Below are 26,239 nucleotides of genomic sequence, written 5' to 3'. Positions count from 1 at the left end.
AACTGGGACACCTTTCGCTCCATTCTCCAAGATACCTCTGTGGACGCGTCACCACTCCTTGTTGACGGCATAAAAATCGCGCCCAATGAAGCTACAATCATCAGCTGGGTCGAGGTAGAACAACCGACACCGGATATCGGCCTGCTCAACTTGTGGGCTGCTCGCAGACAAGCTGAGCTGGCAGCATCCCGAGACCCCACTTCTGCACAAGCACGTGCGAGACTGAATTTCCTAACTGCTAAGGCCCGAAGATATGAAGGAGACCTCTCGCGGTGGCACTGGCATACGTGGTGTGAGCGGTTTTCATCCAAGACATCGAATGCTTCTCTCTGGCGAACGTTCCGTGCCATGCAGCACGGTAGCCACCGTCCAGGCGCGGCCGCCACAGCCTCCTTCGCTGCTGGCTTGTCGCCGGATGATTTCGCAAGAGAAACAGCCCGGAAGCTTTTCCCTCAGTACGACGTGTTGCCTCAAACAGCCAATGTTGCTTCCTTGGCAGGCATTCCGGTACATATCAACAAGTTAACGTCTACAGCAGACTCCGAGGAGATCGCAAGATCTTTCACCATGCCTGAGTCGCTTGCAGCGATAGATGGTACCAGTCGCAAGACAGCACCCGGTCAAGACTCTATTACTTATGAGGCTTGCAAGAACTTGAGTTGCGCTGTGCTGCCTCAACTCTCGACACCATAAACAAGGTATGACTAGATGGCCTTGTCCCTCCAGACTGGAAATCGGCTATTGTGATCCCGATTCCGAAACCAGGCAAGACGCCGACCGAACTTGGCAACTTCCAACCCATTTCCCTAATGTCAACGTTGTGCAAGCTTGCTCAGAAAATGCTAGCCACGCGACTGTCGTGGTGGCTAGAGCACCACGGTTTCTACCACCCTGCTCAAATTGGATTCCGTATATCCATACGTACTGAAGATGGGCGGGCTGTCTTGGCATCCTCAGTTTTATCGTCAACTCGTAGCCACAGTGTCCGTACTGTCCTTGCTATGGTCGTCGAAAAGGCGTATGATAACATCAGTTATACTGTCATCTTGGCTTTGATTGACATGCTGCATTTTCCCCCTAGAGTACGGAATTTTGTGAAATCTTTCCTTGAAGACCGACATTTTGCAATGCGCCTCAGTGGTGACGCCGTCGGCTCATTTGTCCTTCGCGGCGTACCCCAGAGATCGGTATTGCCACCACATTATTCAATATTGCTTTCGTCCCGCTTACATGCGCTTACACGATGTACCCGACATAAAGTTTTTGTACGCTGATGACATCACGGTTTGGAGCACTCATCATGACCTGCAGACTCAAGCCGCTGCCCTTCAATCAGCTTTATATATGACGTCAAACTTACGCTTCTTCGGTCGGCCTTAGGCTTTCTGTCAGCAAATCTGCTTACATGTCAGTTGCCAATCGCAGGATTATTCAAAAGAATAGCGCAAAGTAGCAGGGACAATGACAGAGAATACGACAGGACGAGCGCTAGCGCTCGTCCTGTCGTACTCGTCCTGTCGTATTCTCTGTCATTGTCCCTGCTACTTTGCGCTATTCTTTTGAATAATCATGACACACCAACTAGCCCAGCTTTCTGCTTTGATCGCCAATCGCAGGGGCTGGCGTAAACTCTCTGCAAAACCCATTCGTTTTCATCTATCCGAAACCTCACTTCAACAATGTTCGTCTTTAAAAATTCTGGGTCTAATGCTCGACGAGTCGCGAAACGGAACTGCTTGGCTCTCCAGCGCTAAAAATCAGGCGATTCAGACGTTGGGTCTGATTAGGCGCATTGCTACTAAAACGGGCGGCGCCCGCTCATATGTTGCGCGACAGTTGGCGAAGGCGGTAGTGCAGCCACGCCTTGTTTATCACGCCAAATTCCAGCATTTGACTCGGGAACAATGGGATCGCCTTGACGCTGTAAATCGTGAGGCAATGAGGGTCCCCACTTGCCTTCCCCGCATCACCCCGATCGTGGCTCTCCAAGAGAATGCACAGCTGAACACACTAGATGAGCTGGTGCTACAGCGACGTGATACTCGCAGGCTTGAGGCCATTCTTTCACACGCAACGTGCGCGCTCAGTGCTTACGCTTTCTCGTACTCCCTTCTACCACCACCATCACTAGTTCTTTCTTCCTGGAGTTTTGTACAGCTGAGCGATAACAAGCCAACTGATGCACGTGGCCCAACATCAACTGACGCGGCGGTGTCGCTTCGTGACCGAATTATAGCTCAAGATACCCAGCTGCCGCTTGGCTCCATCGTGCTTTACGTTGATGCAAGTATTCAGGACTGTGAAACCACCACTGCAATTTATTGCCCTTGCGCACCTGCCCTTAATAAGACGACCCGGTTTCAAATTCAAGAGCCTGCTTCGTCCTTTTGCGCTGAGCTCTTTGCTGTCCGAGAAGCGTTGTGCTCTGTGGTCACCTTTCCCATGGTGCCCACGGCCCATATCGTCATCCGCACTGTTGCCCTCCAGGGGACGCGGCTTCTGCTACGCGTCAGTCAGAGCCCTGAAATTTGTCAACAAATCAATATTCTAACGGCACGCATCCCGCAGCCAATATCTATCGAGTGGATCCCACGCGACCTTCTAAGCCTCCAAAGCCGTGGGGATTCTGCGACCCATCTAGCGACCTCTCCATCGTCACAGACTCAGCTATTTCACTATTTCACCTATATGATGCTACCCTCCTTTAACAAGAAACGAACACCTCCGGCGCCGCACACGTGCTCTCATACCTCCGTGTACAGTAAACCTCCCCCGAGGTCTTACCCGTGCAGATATGGTTGCTCTTCGGACGATCCGGGTCGGGGCTGCCCTCGCTCCTGCCCTGACTCGGAAGTGGCCGTACTTTCGCCCATTATATCCTCGCCCGGGGTGTCCGCTCTGCAAGTCGCCAAAAGCCGACATCCACCACCACTGTGGGTTTGCCCTGCACTGAAACCGACGAGGCTCCGGCACCTCGCAGCAGCGGGACTTTCGCCGCATAATCCTAGCGATTACACTGGTCGGACGCAGGGACCACATTATCGATCCCTCTTGGACTTCATTAGATCAGCAATTTTTTTTTTCATTCATTTAATCATTCTTGTTCACTCTGTATCACCCCCAGCTGAATCCCCCTGTATGCCCTGAAACATTTAGCCCCGCGTTGAAAAAGAATAGAGGAACGCACGCTTGTTGTCCCAGAGAGACAACACTGGCCAGTTGAAGTTACCACTGTCGCTGAAAAGAAAAGTGCACAGTCATTGCATTCCACCGGTGCTAACTTATGGGGCAGAAACTCGGTTAACAAAGCAGCTCGAGAACTAGTTATGGACAACAGAAATGTAACGAAATTTGATAGGCGTAATCTTAAGAGACAGGAAGACACCGGTCTGGATCAGACAGCAAGCGGGGCTAACCGATATTCTAGTTGCCATTAGGCGAAGAAAAATTAAGCTGGGCAGGCCATGAAATGCGTAGGCCAGATAAACCGGTGGACCGTCAGAATTTCAAAATGGGTGCCAAGGGAAGGGAAGCGCAGTCTAGGACGCGAGAAAATTAGGTGGGATGATGAAATAGAAAATTTGAATATGTAAGTTGGAATTAACAGCGCAATACAGGGGCATTGAACATAAAAAATTGGCTGCTGCTGCTGATGATGATGATCATCCATCATGATTGCTGTTTAAGATATTTGTATTTCGCGTTACCTATTGCAAAAGAACATAGACTGACAGCATCTCATAAGGATCTTAATCATGCATGCGCAGATATCCCGTGCCAATAACACAGTGGCTCTACGTTTGCCTCCTATGAAGGTCTTCTTTAAGGTTGCAGGGGATGTGAAATGTCTGAAGTGTGTCGCTATACACGTGGTAAATGACAATTGAACACTGCGGCACGTCTGCATCGCTTTTTTTTTTCGTTTTAAAGCTCACAACGAAATTCAATCAGATTAGTTCTCATGCACCAGAACTCAGGATCAACTATGTCAGTGTGATCGAAAGCGATCGCGCAAATAATGGGCAGAAAGCCTATCTTAAGACGAGAAAAGTTTGCTATGAAATCTTAGTAGGATGTGTCTATTGACAGTTAAGTTCTCGGGAATGGAGCTTTCCGCCTAGTGCCAAAAATGGTGCAGGCGGCACTAGCTGAATCCCACTTTCTCAAACGATGCTTCTCGTAGATTGTGCAGCATACTCATCCATATTTCCAGAAATGCGTAGATTCGATGCCGTGCATGCGAGAATAAAACTCATGGAATATTCGAATAAGGTGATCGGCTCTGTCAGAACGGCAACACAGAACTGGTACCTGTAGTTCGCGCACAATAAAATGTGCCTGAGAGCGCATGTATGGGCAAAAATTTAAAAACAAGAGCAGGAAATAGAAAGTTTCATTTCCCGTAGTTGCGTGGTGGCGGCTATTGTTACTGAAAAAAAAAATGAGACCATGGTCAAAGGGTAGACTGCCATGCTATGCACTGACATTACTGTAAGAGTGTTTCTTGGAGACTTCACATCCTGGATGAATATCCCGCTATTACGTGGCTCGCCGTTTATTCGCCATTACTTCACGCAATATGGATGTCCATACTACAGCCACACACGTTACCCAGCTCGCAGTGCTATATGTGTTTGCTAAACTGAACACTGTGGATGCTTGAACAAAAATCAGGCCTCTTTATTCACCTATTATATTAGTTTTAGTGACGCCGTAGCAGGCTAGTTGTTTCGGGCAAGGGCATCTTGCAGAGTGTGGGAAGATTTGTTAGAGGCGAAAATTATATTCTTCCCTTCTAGGAATCTTCTTTCCCCTCACGTCCTTCCGTAGAACTGCTCTGCCATTCTCAGTGCCTTCAGGTCAGCTCAATTAGCATAGAAAGACCGGCCCAGGAAGGCTTTGGTCCCCGGGCCAGCTTTCTTTCTGGGAAATCCGTATGGATACACTTTGTCTCTCCGTGCTGCTGGCGATTGAGAACTTTCATTTTGATTTCTGTCTAGCTAACAAAAAGGAATATCAAGCATCACCAATGATACCGACAGTTACATTAATTAATTCAGTAATTCAGTAATACTGAATAATACAGTAGTTCGTTGATGGCAGTTACCTGTATCCCTGCTTGTGTGATAGCGGGGAATTTCGAATATTGAAGGCCACGGTGAACACTGTGGCATCAGATCAGTCGAACTACATAAGGAATCCGTATTTCTTGATTACGGACTAATTAGTTAAAGATGACTGACCAGCAGCCACGAAGTAAGCCGAATCGTTTGCTCAAGCAAGGTCATTCGCGGAGTCGCGTCGCGGAGATTTCAAATGATTTCTCCTCTAGTATTAATGTACAGTATATAGATGTGTTTCCTAGTAGTTTAGCATACACATTCTGCTACGTCGCTAACTCAATCGTAAGGAAACTGTAAGCATAAACTTTGGTTTGCCACGTACAAAATCGTCTTTGCGCGCCACCGACAGAAGCGCAACCCTCACTGGTATGACAAAAAAAATTTTTTTCAATCTTGTTTTTGCGTTTCCCACTATCAGGAGCTGCGCAGCTACCGCTGCTGCAATGTGGGGGAGTTGGAAGAAATGATGTCGATACTCCGTACTTTTCCATAGCCCTTTAATGCCCGGAAGTACAAAGTGTACCGGTGTGAACATGGTTATTTCCTAAATTGGCGAAAAAGAAAGTCCTTATAAATAAGCAGAGGCTACGTGACAGCCAGGTATTCTCTATCACCATCACAGTTACTACTACAAAGTAATCGAACGCTGAAAAAAAAATGAGGGGAAAAATATCTCGAGTTTCTGGAAGCACGTGTAATATGGAAGCTGAATTATTTACACCGTAGGACAAAAGTATTAGCAGATCAATGAACGCTTTGGACTCAATGACGCTTTGGCTTCGAGCTTCGATGAGGCCGACTACGAAGGGCCTGGTCCGTGCGTGCGCCAAGGGGTCCGACTACAGGTGGCGCGTGGTCCGTTGAAGGTCCTGCGTCAAGCATAGAAAACACATAAGAACCATTGTAGCTTATATGTCGCTTGTGGCCAGAATACGACGCACCAGCGTCTGATGCTAACTGCCTTTGTAAGCAGGTGAAGAATGTAAGTTTATTTCAATTGTTACGAATTATAAGGATCTCTATTTACACGTCACTGCACAGACAGAACCTTACTGCAATGCATGTGTCGTGTTACGACGATGAGACTGCTCGTTACCTTGGTTGCACCTACTCTTGAGAGTTAGTTTAGCATTCCAACTGTCCCGTTCGATAATGGTCGTCGTCTAATAATATTAAAAAGAAGTTACCATTTTGCCTAATTGAGGAAGCAACATCAGGGATGGCGAGCCCACTATTCTTCCTTGTTTAAATGATCATTTTGCACCCTGTATAGCGCGCATAAAGTATTATCTGCAGCGTCACAACAACCACGGGCTGATTTTACAAACGTTTATGCCTCGTAAGGACTGTCGATGATTGGTCAGCCGCCTTTGCTAATGTTCTGTTTGCTGTTGCGATTAACCGGTGCTTTTCCGGTGACAAAAATTTAAAGGAGGGGTTGGCACATTTAGCTGATTTCCTCTAATCCTCATTACGTGATAAAAATTAAAATTGAAAGAAACATGAAAATGCACTGAACCAAAAAAAGAAAACCGATCATGTGGTACGTGGGGGACACCGCAGTAAAAAAGAATAACCAGTAGGTGGGGAGGGGGGTTGGTTGTAGGCGCGGATCGATTTTGACCATCCGGAGTTATTTCAGGTGCGCATAAATCTAAGCCCATGAGCGTTTTTCCATTCCGCCTCCATCGCGATGCGCCCGCCGTGGCTTGGAATCAACCTCATGACCTGGTGCGAGCAAAACACAATACCGTCACAGCGCACAAACGCATGTAAAGCTCTGCACAAGAGTGCAAGAAGGCACAGATACATAAGTACGCACAAACAATAAGAGAAATATAAACAATAGTGCTCCGTAAATAATTAAAGGTGGTCATAAATATACAAGAATATACGCAGACGCTCAATGTTTTGCGGGGCGTTATTGAGGAATGCTGCACATAACGACATAGTATATACGGGATGATCGTTGTCGAGATTTCCAGCATTTAAAAGAAAAATCGCCTGTTGCAGATGACACAATACTAGTCCACGAGCTGTATTGCTCAGATAGGCGGACATGCACGAGAAATGAAAACACATAATCAAATAATGTTTAAACATTGACACGTTAACTTCTAAATAACTACTTTAGGGCAAATATTGCAATTTACGAATTATAGGCGGCGAGTTTGCATGTCGTATCCACTTGGAATTAATTTCCAGAGTGACACCAGTTGTGAGATGGTAAGAATGCACTGTTGTTGCACTTACTTTAAGAAAAACGCTCTTTTATACATAGAACCGTAAAAATAACTAGAACGCCCATGTATTTCATACCACACTCGAAAACAACACATCGAAACTGACGTGATACTTCAGACTCATTTTATGTGGATACATCTTGAAAACTCACCGGCTATATTTCGTAAATTACAATATGTGTCAATTTGTTTTCTGGGAAATTTAAAAATGATCACCCTGCATATCGCTTACTTAAGCTTCCATGCCGCCTTCATTCAAGCAAATTAGACGCCTTTGGTGTTCGCTCTAGATTTTATTGTCGGCCTGCGAGAACCTGACGTCTGTTGGTTATCGACACTTACGGAAGATGTATTCGGTGTACTAGTGATAAGCTGTCAATGAAGCCAGCAATCACTGCCCACATGGAGAACTGATGGCGCGATTGACCACGTGTTCACAAGGGGGTTCCGGACGTTGAACGTTTTTCATTGCGCGTCGTATTTCTGGACGCGCGCGCTACTTTGTCGCCGCTGTGCCAAGTCAGGAACAACACCAAGAACAGACTGGTTCTGTTACGAACCTGACAAACGCTGACGTTTTTGATGCGCACGCATCAAATCGTCAAATGGTCCACTGAGCGAGAAAGCCCGCCTCTGTCGTCTGTAGCAGCGAAACGGCAGGTAAATTCTCATTGTCTGCGAAGCCAGGTCACGAGCGCGCTTCGACCCGATTGAGCAAAAGGGTACACCTGCTGCAACGATATCGCGCCAGGTGCTGTGTGAGAGCAGAGGGCATCGCCGCCTTATCATTGCTCTCGCTCTCGGAAGCCTGCGTTATAAGTGCGTTCCTTGTCCGCGCAAGCTCTCGCCTGCGTTCTAACTGCACCTCCGTAAGGACAATTCTGGGGAAGCTTAAGCTTGACCTTTAAGAGAGGAACGCGATAGCATTCAAAGATCTATGACTGCTCTTCACGCTTCTCGGCAACTGCAGCTTATGGAGCCGTAATGTTTACCGGGAAACGCTGGCGTGGGCGCCAGCGTTTCCCGGTAAACATGCACGAAGGCGAGGTTTTTGGGAGAAGCACGACCTCTTGCGTTGGCCGCGATGCGCCGGAGGCGGGCGCCATCTGGAGGAGTTGTAAGGAATCATGGAGCCTCCAAGATTTGCGCATGCCGGTGCGCCCAAATCACGAACGCCGTGGCCGGTCTACGACTGGTAGAAAAGTTCCAAAATGGGTTTGTTTGAGTTTCGGCGTAACAGAATTATGTTTTCTCGTATATTCAAATTACGGTCACACGCTGTCATCCCTGTAGGTTGTGTGTAAGTCGCAGTTTACGATTTTTCTGACGTATGAGAAATTAAATTGGTTTAATAACCTCTTTGGGGATACGTATGGTCTGCGTGGTTGGGTGCGCTTGGTTGGGTTTGCATGGTTCGGAATGATTTTTGAACAACGGTCGAAGCGGCGCACCGACGCCGGATTTTCAGCGTTACGGGGCCCTTGACGCTGTCGCGTTCAAACGCGCCCTTCGTCTCAACGTGCCCGCTGCCCGCGAGTTCTTAACTCGAAGAACATTCCTAGCTGAGTGGCGTTCAATTGGACATCAACGCTTTGGGAAAGGTTCACAACTCATAAGATGTGCTTAGTTGTCGCTGGATTCTTTTTTTGCTGCCCGTAACGTGCGGGAACTGTTTCGTGAGTGAGTGCAGTAATGCACAGTCTAAGAGACCAAGAGACACGTGTGGTTGCATCTAATAAATTAGACGAGCTTTTGTGTCATGCTTAAACGGATGCTGAACCGATATCGAAACGTTGGCTTCAATTGTACATTTTCCTCGCCGATTTACATACGTACGAATACTGTATTTGCATAATTAGCACAACATTAGCGCAATAATTGTGAGAACGTCCAACAAAGCTTCGCTGAACACTAATTTCCACATGTACTAGGGATACGTCGAATATTTGTTTGTAGTATATTCAGGCATTTGCAACGGCGGACGCGAAGATTTATACAAACACAAGAGATTTGAATTTTCTAAAATGTTGAAACCGATAAAACATTGTGCTTCGCAACTTCGCTGTTGGCTATAGCGGCAAACATACCTTTTTTCAAAGTAAATGGTAGACAACTTAGCAAAGTGAAGTGTGCGATCAGCTTTGGAAGCACGTGACCGCGCTACTTGGTGACTCATGATGCGAAGTCCCAGCGCGGGAAAAAGAAAAACAATTGCGAAACGTAAACGAAGACGAGCGCCGTCTTCGCTTACGTTTATCTACTGCTTTTGTCTCCTCTCTGCACTTTGCATCGGCTGAGTGCTGGGCTTGTAGCTTCACTTGTTTGTATGAAAATTCGCACGGTGCGAGCAGCTTTCTGTGCGCATGCGGAACATAGTAAAATAGACAAACATTGATTGTATTTTCCCTGTAGTTTTAACCTATGAATGAGCATGCAGTATTTCAGTATTCATCATTATGAGCGTCATCAGCCTTTCACATATCGGGCAACAATTCATTATTTGCGAACAAATTACGCGTCCTGGACACACAGGTGCGACAAGCGAGATGCTGAAGAAACAGGATGTACCATCACTTCCTGTTCGTAATGCAAGCCATTGCCGGGAAACGCTCGGCGTGCTCTGTAATCATCCGGCAGAAAGCTCTCCCCAGCACTCGCAGATTTCGTTGCCACTTCCTTATGCAAGATTGTACGCGGAAAGGTAGTTGCTCGTCCTTAGGTATAGGTGCCCGCATATGTGCGCAACTGTGAACCTAGGCTAGGTTCATATTTAAGTGTGTGTGTGTGCGTGTGTGTGTGCGTGTGTGTGTGCGTGTGTGTGTGTGTGCGCGCCTTCATGCGCGAGGGCGTAACTACACGTAATACGCTAATATATTTAATGTAAAACGCGACTTTCTTTTTATCTGTCGGTAACTACGGGGAAATGTGAATGCTCTCTCTCGCATTCACCGCTCAGGCGCAGACTCGGCAGCACAAACAACATGCACTAGTTAAGGCAGGATATTCGCTATCACGTCGGCTTCGTGTTTGCTCCCCGTACGCGATTAAAAGCTCCACGTGTCTCGTCAGTGCACCCTGGCATGCTGCAGCCTCGACTGAGAGGTCCGATAAGTCAGAGACCCCTAAGGATGCCAGAATAAAAAGAACCGCAAGTAGATGCACAGGGCGCCGTCCAGCTTTGAAAACATGTGAAACCCGAATAAAAGTACGGACAAAAAGAAAAGAAGCAAAGAGAAACGGACGAAAAATACGAGAGAACAAGTAGTAATTCGTGCGCTTTCGAGGAGAGGGAGGAGCTTATCTATTCGTTTGGACCCGCCGAGGCCGTCGTGGCATGCAACTGAGGGGAACTCGTGCGGCCAAACTCCACGGTCAGTGGCGGAAGCCAAGGAAAAGGAGAGAGCGCGGGTGTCTAAAAATAGCAACCGCATTTCTCGCCATCTTGCCCACTCAAGACGCGGTTTCCACACGCCGGGTAGGCAGAGCTACGCGCGCGCTTTCTGCGCTCATCGCATAGTGCTGGTTAGTGCTAATCATTACCATCACCATCAATAGCAGAATAGAAGCAGCAGCAGCAGCAGCCTATTTTATTTCCAGTGCAGGACCAAGGCCCCTCCCTGCGACCTGCAATTATCCCTGCTTTGCAGCGGCCGATATCATACACCTGCAACTTATTCTAGTGTCATAAGGCCACTGTATTCCGTAATCAACGTTATCCTTGTCTTGGCAGCCATATTGGAGCCCTGATTACTGCTGATCGACTCTACGCCTGCCATGACCGCCGAACTCCACATCTTCTCTTAATCTGAGCTTAAATGCTGAAATGCTACGGAACTAAACGCGATCTGTGCAATTGCCTTTACTGTAATCCAACGCAACGCGCATTTGCACGCAATGTTTACATTTCTGCGCCAGATCACTCGCAAGGTTTTGTCGAAATATAGGAGGCAGTTCTTGCGCGTGCTCAGTGTGGGACCTCGACGCAGCGCTGTCATGAGGACTATAAGGCGATGTTTGATGTTTGTCAAGCGCGGAATCGAAAGGAGAGGTGTATGTATACAAAGAAGTATGACGAGAAAGACGTTGCGAACGCTGGCCACTATTCGACCGCTTCATTCGTGCGTCTGTGGTCCAAAAGAAACTGGGGACATGCGCGAATGCTCTGGCTCGTGGTACACGACGTGGAGAACGCGCCCGATGTCCATGGAGAATGCATTTGTGGAAAAAGCCTGAAAACGGTACTCTATAGATTTACCAAAGACGTTGCGTAGAAATAAATCTGTACGTCTACATTCGTTTCTTTCATAGCCTTATAATTCAGGTTACTGCATTAAAAATGCAGTACCCTGCATTTTTAATATCAAGAACTTACGAAAAGATATTGTCCTTACTGTTGATTTTTTTTTTTTTTTTTTGCGCTAGTATTTCGCAACAAGATGGAATTTTCCTGGCTCATTTTGTTCGGCTGTGAGCTCCGAATTGTCGCTTGCCTGCGCTGCTCAAAAGGGAAGAAAAATCAGTTTCCTCCTTCATCGTAGGAGAATCGGATACATTAGATTGGGTCGAAATGCATGAACGATCATGTACTTAACACTTAACTGCGCGTTAAATAGTGCCACATTGTGGAAATTCTTAGTAAGCTTAAAATGTGGTCACTATCCCTCGTGACCAACTGCTCGCTTTTGAAAGGTTGAAGCCTAGAATATTCTTTCTTTTTATTTGGAGGCGCAAATAGTGCGGTCAATGTACGAAGATGTCCTCACGACAAAAATATGCCGGACTAATCTTGACAAGGAAAAATGAGGATTGTTTTATTGAACGATGGGCGGGGCAAGAAAGAAAGAAAGGCAATCGTGTTGCGAAATTCTTGGGAAAACGAGGCAACAGTGAATGCTAGGTCGTGTTAGAATGATAACGGGCGTGGGGCGTGAAATATTGGCAAGCGAAATAATGAAGCAAGATTAGCAGCTCTGCGCCTTAGCGAGCGCCCGGTTTTTCCCGTGAACGCTGTCACCACACGAAGCGCGAATGTATCAGGGTGGGTAAACATAGCGGTATTGCGAAAGGAGAAATGGGCGCTTACAAACGATGCTCTGCTGATTGCAGGTAAGCAAGCGGCACGTGCTGGTTGCACGTGCCCAAGAGCTTTGCACGCGCAAACAGGAGAATTGTACGTGCATTACACCCCCTCGCACACCAGAACGATGTCTCACATTGATGTCTCACAAGCAGTGGTTGCCTGATGTTGATGTGGCTTTGCCTTTAAGAATAGGCGAACGCTAGCGTTGCGCCCTAGCCGTAATAACAATAATTATATTAATAAAATAGCAGTGTGAAAAAACAAAAGAAGCAAACAAAACAGGAAAAGAATAGCAAACATGTAAATTGTCTCACTCGACAGCACGGTCTGCAGTTCATGGTCCTCCGTTCGTTAGCCTCAACCACTCATGCAGCCTTCTCTTCGTGGTGGATACTGCCATTGCGAGCGCGTACAGCCTACCGTCGGTTTCTTCACGGGCAGTTGCTCCCACGGCAATGGAATATCCCAGCGCCAGGTGTAAGGTGGTGCCCTCTGTGTGGCTCGGTGGGAGGCTTCCGAAGCCTGTGACTAGGTGATCCGCGCACTCTGTCTTCTCCCACCGCCCGGCACTTCGCAACCACCACTTCTGGTTCAGGGTCCTAGCGCCGTCAATACACAACAGTGCGAAATGCTCCTGCGCGAGCTTCAAAGAGAAGGCCACTTCCATTGTTGTTGTCATGTGGTGTTTCTTGTGCAATTGTTGTTCTGTGGGTCCTGTAAAATTGTAGCGTTCGTTTAAAGAGCATGGCGGACTACCATAACGCGGTCTCCTCTTCCCCTAACACGAGCCCTCACTGCTTTCGCTCACTTGCGCTCGCTGTCTCCCTGCAGAGGGCGAACGAAGAAGCCAAACTTTTGCTGAAGAGTGTAGAGGCATCTACTCCACTGTATTTTTGTACCCTTAAAATATAGATATCTAAACAACCGTTGGGCCCACTTCTCGTCGTTCATCAGTCTTAGACGACCGTCTAATGTAATCTTGCTCGTTGCTTCTCTAGCCTCGAAAGAACACCAGCCGATGTCGCCCTGAATCGCCTCGACAGCAACGCGCCCATGGCAACTCAAACTTCGCGCTGCTTACGTTCCATACATGCGGCAAACCCTCATAAGGCCAACCCTCATGCATCGTCTGCGCAGCAAACTGAATGCTCTCTGAGCAGCCCGTTTCACCTAGTCCTCGTGTTCCTAAACAACATTTTCTGATGTATTAAACGTTACACAAAGGTAACGGTATTCTGTTGACCATGGCAGGCTAGCGCCATGGGGAACAATAAGGAGTGTGTCATCTTGAGAGCAGCAAAACTGCAGCACCGCAGATTTCTTGGCATTGAACTCAAGGCCCAGCCGAGAGAGGTGGACAGCAGCCAAAGTAAGCAACCTCTGCACGTGCTCTACACTCTCGGCGAGCAGCACGATGTCGTACGCAAACAGCAGGCCCGGCAATGTCGAAGAGTTGCGCAAGCCGAGTTGCGCTCTCTGTCGGTAGACGTGTACCGCATCCGAGCTCTTGAAAACTGAGCCGTAATCGCGCCATGTTTTCTTTAAACGAACGAAATACCTCGCGGCTTTCTTTTGTGATCATCGCTTCCTATGAGCACTCTTGTGGCACGAAATGGACGCCCTCTTTATGACTAAGGTGATGACGCAGTCTCTTTCTCACGTGAGACGCACGTAGACACACTTACGTACGTATAGGGCGCGCAATGCAGGCGTACACACTTATCGTGCGCACGTGAGACGCGAGAACGTTCGCTACATTGTGGCCATGTCCACTTATATCTCGCAAGATCATTATGTATGCAAAGCTCCTACGCACGTGAAACTAACTCTCTCTAGCCTATTGCTCGAGCATTGGAACAGAGTCCAGCATTAGGCATTCCTATTGACGCCCCCGACGTTACATGTCTGGTAAGCTCACATGAATGTATCTCTAAGCGGGCTACTTATCCTGTTGCATGTAGGTTAGCAATGCGACAACTGACGCAGTTTCACGTACTATACTTTTCGCTACACGTGATCTCTACTAGGAAGGCCGTACGAGAAAGGTTGTGCTTAAAGTGTCTGGCAGCAAAACAAATTTCAGAAACGATGATAAAGAGAACCTCTACGTGTATTTGAGGCGGACGAAGTTAACCAGTTACATACGCTCTCTACGGTGTGCGTTTGTTTTACAGCCTCTGGCGTTGCTTTGACACATGAAAACACATTCGTTGAAGTTCCTGTTCTGCTACTTCGCGGAAACGGACGCGTTCCCCTGCATGTCCGCACGAAGACGTGGATGTGTTAAACATACGCGGTGTGCAGCCTCACGGAGCGCCTTTTTGAAGCAGAGCGACCCTCTGCATTTTTATTTCCACGTAGGAGGGTTTATGCACGATTATTCTGGCTACTGACGTCCGCGAATAACGCTGCAAGAGATTTTATACGATGGCACTTGGCGTAGCTCTGTATTAGGCGAGATAAGTGTTCATATCGCCTTCAATTGTGAAAGTAGGCACGTAGCTGCTCCTGGCATTTGCCCTTTACGGCGAGGCTGGGCGCGGACCGAGCCACGTATCGACCGGCGAGACCCGTACAGGGACCGGCAGGCGTGCACGCTCCCCGAGCAGAGCGCAACGTCCCATGCGAGAGATCACGTACGGGGCCGTCTTGCTCGACCAGGCGAGACCGTGGGCCGGTCTGGTTGGACGCTGTGAGCCAGCGATGGCGTGGCTTTGTTTCTACACCTCACTTGGAGAAATCTTTCGATCCGTGGGTGAGATCAGTGCGGGGCGGAAAAATTATTCGAATTAGCTAGTACAATACACGAAGAAAACAGCGATGACGCCAGAGGAAGCATACGGGAGATCGTTTGTTAAGTTGAAAGGTAGAAGAAATTGAGTGGGAAATGAAAATGAATGTTTAGGAAAAATACAGCTTACCACGGGTGGGAGCGGCAAGTCGTCTTTTCGTGTAATTTTAGTTTTTCTTACTTCTACATTTCAATTAGATGTGGTTTTCCCACTTCGTCGGCTGATGAAATAACAACTGTGCGTCCTCTCTGGCTAAAGTGCGACACAGGATAGCGCCACCAACGTGGCTGCGGTGCGGTGCGTTCGAACACCACTTGCCCGTTATAAAGGGCACGGCCACCAGGTCATTTCCGTTAACCCTGGCGTCTCCGGTAACCACGTGTGCTGTGAAGACTAACACGCTATATGGACGTGTTAAAAATTTCTAATTACGAGAGTAGTCCGGGGTTTTTCAACATACGTAGGCTTCTTAAAGCGTGTTCCCCCAAAGCTGGTCTTCCTTCTTCCGTTCGAAAGGCGTCGGAATGCGATTTTAATAGAAGAAGTATTTTAATGATTGGAAAATGTAGAGAGGTCGGCCAGATAATGGAGCATCTGGCCTGCTACTCTACGTAAGGGAAGGGGAAGAGGGGAAGAAAAAGGGTCACAATGGGGGATGATAATGGGAGGAACGAAGGAACGAAGTGAAGGATACATTACACAACTGGTATCACAGGCGTGAGTCCAGGCCCGTGTCACCTAGGAAACGTAAAAGTGCACGCATTGTCTCTGTCGTCTGCCAACTCTGTGGTCATGCGCCTAGCAAGAGGTCCTCCGACAGTGGTCCATTTTGTAAATGTCTTAATGTATCAGCCATTGTCAATCTTTCGCGCGCATACTCAGGGCACATCACGAGCACATGTTCTATAGTCTCTACAGCACCACACACTGAACAGTCCGGGGAGTCTTTCCGTCCAATAATGTGCAAATATTTGCGCGTGAAGGCGACGCCTAATCGCAGTCTGTGTATCAGGCATGTGTGAGGGCGTGGAATTCCACTCAGAATAGGGAATTTCATATCGGGATCCAGCCTTTTAAGGCGGACATGACGAGCGTCTGGCTGGGCCCAGTATCTTCTCGTCGCACTCCTCATTAATTCCGACAGGAGGCATGTGATGTCCGGTCTGGAAAATGGCACTATAGTTCGCAGGCCATTGCTGAGGGCGCGTCTAGCTGCGGCATCGGCCATCTCATTACCGTTGAGCCCACAGTGTCCCGGGATCCATTGGAACACTATGCGGTGGTGTTTTTCTTGAGCGCATGAAAGAAGCTCGGTGATCTGCAGTGCCAGAACCTGATATGCGGTGTGGCGCAGGAAGCATCCCAAAATTTGCAGCGCGGGTTTTGAGTCCGTGAAAATGCACCACTCTTGAGGTCTTTCCCCGCAGATGTGGCGAATCGCTTCCCGAATAGCCACAAGCTCTGCAGCGGTTGATGTATAATTATGGTCTAGTATGAAACCTCGAGTTTAATAATCTGAAATGGAAGACGCAGCATTTTTTGTTTTAGTATAGGAACTTCATAACCTTAGAGCTACTGAATTAAATACTGGGGCATTACGTGCCAAAAACCACGATTTGACTATGAGGCAGGAGGTAGTGATGAATTTCGACCAACAGGGAATCTTTACCGTGCCTCCAACACACGGGGCACGGGCGATTTTGCATTTCGCCCCCGTAGAAATGCAGCCACCGCGACCGGGATTTGATGCAGCCACCTCGTGCTTAGCAGCGCAGCACCACCGCCCCTGTGCCACTGCGGCGGGTAACCTGAGAGCTACTATGGCCAAAGTGAATTCATATAATGGCTTACGGTAAAGATGCTCACCGCGGCTGCTTATCCCTCTTCGTACTTTGTGCTACTTGTAATGTTTGCCACAGCACGCCGAATTTATTTATCAAGTGCAAGCATCTCAGGGCTAAGCGGTCACACTGAGGCTGCCTTTAACAGGTTTTAGGGTGAAGAGGGACATTTTTACATCCACGAGGTATATTCCAACTGTGTTCGGTTCGGGGCCTGTCCAGTTCTTTGCTGGCCTTCGGGTAGGAGGCTCATCGCACAGAAAAGAGGTTACATAACGAGGAAGCCAATCAATTATCGGGAAAAAAAGGAGCCAATCCGGCCAAAAAAAACATCTTCATCATGCACAATATAAGACCAGCACTGTCTTTAAAAAACCCACCTCCGCTCGCCATCCTGGAAAAGCCTGCAGCGGACTCGAACAAAGTATGGCGAACCGGTTGCAATGTGTTGCCTCGTATACCTACCGGAAACCGTCGATTAAACACGACCTCGCGAGCCCGCACGCGCGCGCGCACATTGTAGCCTGCTTACACTTGGAGCCTACTGATATCGCGTAGCACATTTCCTCCCTCAGCTCAAGAAAGGGACCGTGCTGCATGGATATCGGTTACATAATATGCGCCTATCACTACAGCTGCAAAGCATGCTTTACATTGGTTTATCAACTGCGGAGCAACTCGGAGTATCTTTCTCGAGGACAAGAGGTAATTTCCAGCGATAAGCTAAGCGGAAAGAAGTTTGCGCTCTCACAGACTACAACGACACACGCACAGTGCGACCTATACTAGAAAAAAAATATTAAAGACGAGACGATAACCAATTCGCAAGTGACAAATAAACGATCCACGTTTCTAGCGGCGGCGGACAACCAGGAAGCGCTCGACGGGCGACACCGGGAAGTGTGGCTCGTTGGGCGAGAAGACAATTGGCCGCTTGACACGACGCACTTGACGTCGCCTTGCTCACCGCTCGAGCTCTCTTTGATAGATGGCGCTGTGCTCAGCACACGACCGGGCACGTGGCCATCGATCGCGAAGCCCGTGCCTTGCTCGCTATGCGACTACTGCGCGAAAGGGCAGTTGCGTCACATGCAGACATGTGGACACCCTAGAAATAGAAAACCACTGCAGCTGAAGCCCTCCCCAGGAAAAAAAAAATCCCTAAAGGTCTGTAAAAAAAAAAAAAACACTAAAGCATCGGTTGAATACTCCAGATGTTTTCTATGTACATAAACACATCAGGCTTTGTTCTGTTGGATGCTGTGAACAGGCAGTCTGCTCGGTCGTGAAAGCAAGAATTATATGCACGACAGACAATGAAATGGATGCAAAGTATTTCACGAAATGTTTCCAGAGCGGAGGCCGAAATTTTTGTTGTAATTATGGACAAGTGCTCTGAGAGGCTGGCGATGCTGCTGGTAGGTTCGAATAAACCAGCGGATTCAAAAGATTTGCGTCGAAAAATTCGGACGCTGACTGTTCTTGCAATATTTTTTAAAGAGTTCTGCGCTGAACTGGCTGCGAATGTAGAACCGCAAGGTTATTCGTATTACAACGGAAAATGTAAACAAGCTCTGAAAATTGGCCGCTCGACGACTAATTTCTGAATGGTGGCATGTGTCCCAATTGCAAAGCAGTTATGAGGAAGTCGGCAAGGTGAATAATCTTTTATAAACAAAAAATCGTGGCTCGAATGATGGTATACAACCGGCTTTCTTTGGTGTATTCTGTAAAACCATTTAACGGTAACAATTATGCAGTGACAGGTCGAGTGATCGTAATGACGATTATCATAATCATCGCAGGGACCGGCCAAGTGATCATGACCATGACACAATGAGGGGCCGAGTGATCATGCACTTGCATGGCGCAGGACTAGCAGCTAGCTATCCAAAGACAGATGACGGTCACAGCTTCTGTGCTGTCTTTCATCAATCAGGCAAGCGCAATTTGCCATCTTCTCAGCGCTATGGTTTACCAAGCCGATCATCCAATCAGAGGTGTTTCGATGATCGGCTGTGCTTCATCTGTGAAGCACAGACACAGCAATGTGCTTCATCTCCAAGGCTGTGCGTGGTTAAACGAAATAATCACACACATTTATTTCATAAACGCATTTTTGGTCACCTGAGATGCTTATTCGTAAGGCCAATATTTTTACGATTACGTGGTGTGTTCCTTACAACTTGAAGGACATGCTTGCTTACACATCTTGTAAACGAAGCATAGCAGATTCCACGCAGTACCCGCGACACTGCAACTGTTGCCGCAAACCTCGACGATGCGTCTGTATCATACGCGGCTGTGAGCCTCACCGTATGTGCCGCAACTGTACAAACACGATAACGGCTCAGAAGAAGAGTAAGACGACAAAGGGTGACAAAAAAGAAGGGGGGGGGGGGGGGGGGGAACGAAGAGCTATCGATAAGGCAGCACGGTAGTTCTACGAGCAAGACTCTTCACCGAGTAGACGCCCGTTTGATATCTGCAAGGCGTTGCCTTATAAACATAGCTCTTGCAAATGTTAGCTCTGTGGTTAGCTGATAGGTTCATCTTCAGAACAAAGCAGTCTTACTTGTCAGGGTTTCGGTTGCCTTACTGCTGATAGTGACGCCTGTAGTGGGCCCGGTACGAGATAACTTGAAACGACCGTATGTGAATTATTGTAGAGCAGTCTCGGATATACCGGATGACAGGTGGAAAAGTGAATCCACGTGCTCGCTCCTTCCGTGGAAATTGTCGAAACGAAGGGCGATCGGCACATCGCCAGCAGCAGTCCTTTATATACGGCAGAGGATATTACAAAAGCCCGATGAACAAAGCCGTACGTTATAGAGCAGCACGCAGAAATAACATATATATATATATATATATATATATATATATATATATATATATATATATATATATATATATATATATATATATATATATATATATATATATATATATATATATGTTATTTCTGCGTATATATTGCCCGTATATATATATATATATATACGGGCAATGTGGCCATGTGTAGAGATCAGTGCGACTGTGCAAATGTTGACATGGCTGGCACAACTGAAGGACGCTTACCAGAGCTTTGAAATTCTTATTCATTTTGGCTTGACGCGTACACTCCTCGGTTAAGCAGCTCGCCATGTTACTCTCTTCACGCGCTGTTCAAACAGAGATCCCGAAACTTTTACGACAGCAATCGTTCTCGCGCTCGTTTTTGCGCACGTTCCACTCTGCGTGCTTTGCAAGGCTGCACGAATGAGAGCGAAGGGACCTTCGACAGCGCGCGGGGTCGAGACAGCTGTCTTTATTTATTTATATGGTTCTGCAGTAGGCCGTATCCTTCTCGTCAAATCAGCCATAGCAGATTTCTGTGTACCCAGTCGCGCACAGCTGCAGACAGGGCTTGCTTTTAAATACATTCGTATGCCTTTTCGCGTACACAATCTTCAGGCGCATGATTTATAGAGGGCTGGGTTCGAGCTACATATCTGTACGTACTTGGTAACGCTTCTCACTAAGTGGAGGTCGGGTGACATTGGTCTGTATTACTAGAACCTGAAACAGTGAGCACTTCTTTCCCAACGTCACTACTGAACAGGTCGACATAATTGCGATGCTAACAATCCCAATCTTGTTCATTCATCCCACTAACTATATTGTCGTTGCAAATAGTCAGTTCATTCAGAAATAACATATCACGTAATATCATACCGAAAATCAAAAGCACTAAAACCATTTTCTTTTGCGTCAAACCACAGCGTCAAGATCACTGTTAAATAGCAGAATGGCTCACGCCAAGAATATTTCAGCGTCTCAAAAAGAGAGAAAGAGAAGGATGCAAGCACATACACAGGGAAGTCAGTAAAAATGAGCCCTCTTGGTTAGGCTACACATTGCAGCGGGGCATGAGGCTGTGGTATAATTTTGGTCATCTAGGGCTCTTCAACGCGTGCATCAATTTGAGACCAGGGGCGGTATCTTTACATTCCTCCCAAATTAGCTGGGTGTTCAACCGCCGAAGTCGCCCCAATCGTAAATTGGAACGCAAGAACTAGTCAGCCTCTAGAACGGGCATTACAAAAGGCCTGGCGATCATCAATCGACAACTTTAACGATTGAAATTTTCGAGCTAGAATTGTCCAGGAGGGCAGCTCACAGAAAAAAATATTTTAAAAAAAGTCTGCGCGAGCATTATCCCTCTGCGCAACCTTACAATTATTCATCCACACTAGGAATTTTACTAACGGTCAAAAATGGCTGCACATTCGTGTGTAGGTTTAGTTCATATTGAAAAACGCAGGAATTCTTGGCAGAATTTAGGCGCCACAGTGATATGCATCGTCCAGAAATAAAACTTGTAGGCGAACGAAAAAACGCTAACAAGATGAACATTTCCTTGTAATAGGATGTAATTGAAACTAAATTCTAAAAATAAATAAAAAGTGGGACTGTCGTGAAGGAAAAGAAGTTGGTGGAACGGAGGAAGTGCGAACTCGATGAACATTCTTCGGTCGCCCAGCTTCAATTCAGCAGTGCTAACGCTTGGAACACAAGAACGATGCCAACACGTGTCAGCAACTCTGAAGACATGTTTTGTCTAACGGTCAGCTGAAGTGAATGAAGTGCTGCCGAAGAGAGAGACGCGAGAAGTTAGTATTGGGGCAACGTTATGCATGGAAGGGAAAGTCGCACGTCAGCTGATGTTTCCACAACTTGCGATGCAGTACTACTTCAGCCGCAGAGAAGTGCATTCGTGGCATAGAAACCACATACCGTAAACATGGACTTTCTATTCGGCTTAGCTGAAAAAAAAAAATGTGATGCGGCAGAGCAAAGAATGTGGATTTCTCTGCTCTTTGGCATGAGTTCGCTGAGAGAGCATACTGCGCACGCGTTCTCTGAATTTTTCAGGGAATATGCTAATTATCTGTCCTCGGCAATTGTGGCTTCATACAACTCGTTCAAGATAACGAGAAGGCTCGTAACTATGTGTTCACCATCGGGAAATACCGTACAATAGAAACTTTTCAGCACTGTTGGAAGCTGCCACTCGGAATCTTGTTTTTCTCCACCGTAAATATTCCAGTTTTAAATGTCAATACCAAGCAAAAAACGTTCTAACTGTAGTTATTAAGGAGTTTTAGATGTAGCGGCCCCAAGTGGCCTTGCTTATACGGAAAGCCCCACGGCGAGTTTGCGTTATTCCGTACTTCCTTTGCGTGTTGTACATTTCTTTTTGCGTTGTTTTCTACAACCGAACAGTTGCGACCGCTAATTTTCGACCCCCTATATTCTGAAGCATCTTATTATGGTCCCTCTGAAGACGACATCTTTGCATGTGCACGCGGCTACGAGATATGCGTTGCTTAAAAAGTGGCAAGTTTATGAAACTGGAGCTAAAAACCCACTCCATTTTCGTGTTACTTTTGTTGCTTGTTTTTTGCAGTGCTTCATATTTTCTCACGCCACACTGAGACGTTCCGAGCGCGGAGATGTTCATTCTTTGGGGCCCACATTCCTCGTAAAAAACAAAACGGTCTCTAGCCGCGTGAGCTGACATAGAAGCCATCGACCTCCTTTTACACAGCGTTTCTTCCCTGCAGGCCCCGTTTCCACAAAGGACGCGTCCTTTGTTTCAGTTTCGGCAAGTACGCGGAGCTCTCGTGTCGCTTAGTGGCATCGTATGCACCATTGCGTGAGGCTGAACCATTGCTCAACCAGTGGCCAGTGGCAATGACGTTCCGCTGGTGTGAGAGATGTCACGGATTCAATCCGAGGCTGGGGATCATTGGCTAAGAAACATCTGTATGAATACGGGCCCGTATTTTTTACCCAAAGTCTTCGATCGTCTTTGCCTTGACTGAACTGGCCGTAACGAGAGAACCGCGGAACTTCGCGGGAACCTCGTGAGCAATAAGAATGAGAACAGCGATTTGCAATGAACAGATCATCGACCGATGAACATTTATGCCGAACACAAAGACATTTCGCAAGGCTATACGCTCGTTGGGAAACCCACCTGGTACATATCCCTGGTTATAATTATAACTTCACGAGCGATCGTTCTTGGTTATAGAGTCTTTAGACTCGTCGTAGTGGTTTAGCGGTATGGAGTTGTGCGGGTAAGCCCGAGGTCGCAGGTTCAAATCCCCGCCCCGGAGGCCGCATTTCAATGGGGGCGAAATGCCAAAAACGCCCATGTGCCGCGCATTGGGTACATGTTAAAGATCACCAGGTTGTGACGACACACGTACGAATGGATCACAAGAATATAGATAAAAATTAAAATACGCATATACAAATATTCACAGAGGACTTATGAAGTTACTGTTCGCGAGAAAATCCCCTAATATGACCTAAAATTTATGAGAAATCTTGAAGAGTTATTTTCTTTTTGTTTGGGTCCTCGTTCTAAGCGATGTCTCTGATTGGCCGGCTGTCATCGCTTATATTGTGTCCAACATCGCTACTGGCTGACACAAGCTCTTACGAAGAGGAAGGAGTTTTTGGGAATACCGGGCCATAGTGCAATTGCTACACGACACTTGACTGCACTCAGCATTGTGATTAAATAAGGCTGCTGTGTTGACCAGCATTCACTTCATCCCTATTCTTCTCATCATACTTCACCCCCTCTTCATTCCCTTACCCTTACCCCAACACAGTGTGCAAGGTCTGCATTTCGACATCTCTGCATTTCAACAAAAGAATTTCCTCCTCAACCTCATGTGATTACCGGCCCAGAGGCTGAACTCGTAAACTTTCTCTTTCGTAGGCACCCTCTGCCGTTTACCAGCCCTTTTCTCTAGCAATAACTGCAACACCAGGATTGGCTGGAATATTTTCTTGAGAGCTTTTACGCTAGAAGAGACCTTTGTAAAAACAGATGCTAACTAATAGTGTTGTCGCAGATGTTGACAAAGGCCGCCAGCGAACATTAAGGAGCACTGACGACGAAAATCCTTTGTTAATTCGGCTCCAGAGCCCGTATTCACAAAAGAGCTGTTAGTCTAGAATGGTTAGTGGAGGCCCCCAGGCAATGGTGAAAAACAGTTACGACAGAAACGTTTTCTGAATTTCGCTCGGGCCGGAGTGCATGGGTCACATTTTCGCTAACGAAGAATCAAAGCGTGAAAGCTTTTTGTCAATACAGGCACCGATGATATATGAACGTAGGCTCTGATTTGTTGCTGGAGGGCAAGCTTGCTCGAAATGATTGAAGATGCCATCGAACCAGTTTCGGTCCAGTTCCCGGAGCCGGGGCGAATTTTTCATTGACTGCGAAGCTTTTAGAACGACTCTGCTGTGGACTACTTCGTTCGTGCAGAACACGTGACATATACTGTGCAAACGTAAGATAAGAGTGGAGAGACAGGAATGTGCTCTGTCCTGTCTCTCCGCTTGTCTTGTATTTCTATTGCCTATCTGTCGGACTTTCTGTGGTTTGTCGATCTGCACAACTACTTTTTTTTTAAAATACAAATTGTCTTAACTCTCTTAGCAGCGAAGCGAGGGGCCCACTTCAGCGTCATGGGTCATTCTCCAGCAAGAAGCGTGCACATGTTATATTCAATCCTACGGAACTTCGTCGGAGGCTCTGGCACGTATAGGCGAAAATGTTCATGCATTCCATCTGCAACGTATGTAACCGGAGCACAAGTTCGCGCAAATGGAGCCCCACCTGCGGTTTGCAAGTAGCACGCGCCCAGAGCAGGGATCATTAACCTCACGTACGCGCCTAATTTTAGCACGGATGTGCATTTGCAAAACGAAAATAAAAAGAAGAAACTAAGCTAATAAGTAGAGATGTGAGCGTATTACACAGAATGACTAGGAAGCTGCCGCTCACATATTTCCACAGATGACTTCTGCTCCAGTGTTTGTTCGTGTCTGTGCCATTAAGTTCATCGAACTTTTCAACCAAATAAATGAACTGTGTAGTCTCTGCGGAGCTATTTCTTTCCAAAACGCCTACATCAGTAAAAAGAAAGGAAGTGTCCCGCTGCGAAGACTTAGTGTCGGTCGTTGACGCGGCGACCACGACTTTGCCGCGCCGGTCCAAACCGGTCACGGTACTTATTAATGCAAGACTGCACATGCGATAAGTCGGCTTGAAGGGGGCGATGCAACTGGGCGGCTTATGCAATACGACGACTCACAAAAAATAAAGTAAAGTCGATTCTTAACTATGACGTGTCACATAACCTGACTGCCATATCAGCTTCGCTAAGCTACCAAAGCCAACAGGGCCTTGGCGAACCATCCGCTTTAGAAGGGATGTGCAATTCAGGTAGGCACTACGAGGTGCGGCGACAGTCGAGAGGTGCGCGGACTGCGGACGTTGACACTTGTTGCGTATGCGGTGTGTTCATGAGCGTGGGACAACTTTCATTGCATCAAGTTCCTGTCAGCGTCACTTTCCTGCATCATCCAGCACAGGAAGTGCAACGCAACTGATGGGAGCCAAGGAAAAGTCGCAGAAGTCTTTGACAGATGCCTACACCCTGTTTGAAACGCCGAGGTGGCAGGATGGCTTAAGCGATAGCTTGCATTCACAACCTACTCACTAGAAAAGGTGCTGTAAGAAATATTTTGAGCACAGATTTACAATGCAAAAAAATTAGCGACAAAAAAAAACACAAAGTAATGAAACAGAAGAGCGTGAGTAAATTTGCTTTGGCAATTCAAACATGTGTATAATACTAGCCAACATGTACGTTATCATTTGCTCACCATTCCTGTCCTTTAAAATGAAATTTTCCAACTAGCTATCGTGGCGCATGTTATGCACATTGTTCCTCTTTAAATTTACTGCTGGGTGATAAATTATTCACTATATCTCTGTCTACATTGTGGCGATTGATAATGATTAGTTTCTTTAAATTAGAAAACGGTGGCAATCTAATGTCATCAAAGATAGGCTTAGTCTACATGGCAAGGTTCGTAAACAAGGTAGCATCAATGTAGGCATCAGCTACGACTACACAAGGCTGCTTCAAACCAGCCAGCTTTGCAATACGGTGTGTTCCACATTGCGCAGCTCATTGTAGCTTGCACTGAACGGAGAAGGTGCTCACACCGTCTTGCAAACCCGAGCAGGCGTGTACGCTAATCCATCTTCAAAGCCTTCTACAACAGAGTGAAAAATACAGCA

The 26,239-nt window shown here is 47.1% G+C and overlaps 1 protein-coding gene across 1 annotated transcript in view; it reads right to left on the bottom strand.

Annotated features, from left to right (window-relative positions):
• Window positions 1-5,603: 5,603 nt before the first annotated feature.
• LOC126525226 (uncharacterized) overlaps window positions 5,604-26,239 on the bottom strand; it is a 56,822-nt gene continuing 36,186 nt past the window's right edge. The window contains exon 3 of the mRNA XM_072286899.1: window positions 5,604-5,992. The gene's annotated coding sequence lies outside the window, so the exon portion shown is untranslated. The remainder of the gene's footprint in view (window positions 5,993-26,239) is intronic.

This window comes from Dermacentor andersoni, chromosome 3 (assembly GCF_023375885.2).
Source record: "Dermacentor andersoni chromosome 3, qqDerAnde1_hic_scaffold, whole genome shotgun sequence".
Lineage (NCBI taxonomy): Eukaryota > Metazoa > Arthropoda > Arachnida > Ixodida > Ixodidae > Dermacentor > Dermacentor andersoni.
Note: the sequence above shows the minus strand (reverse complement) of the source record. Positions and strands in the feature narration are given on the sequence as shown.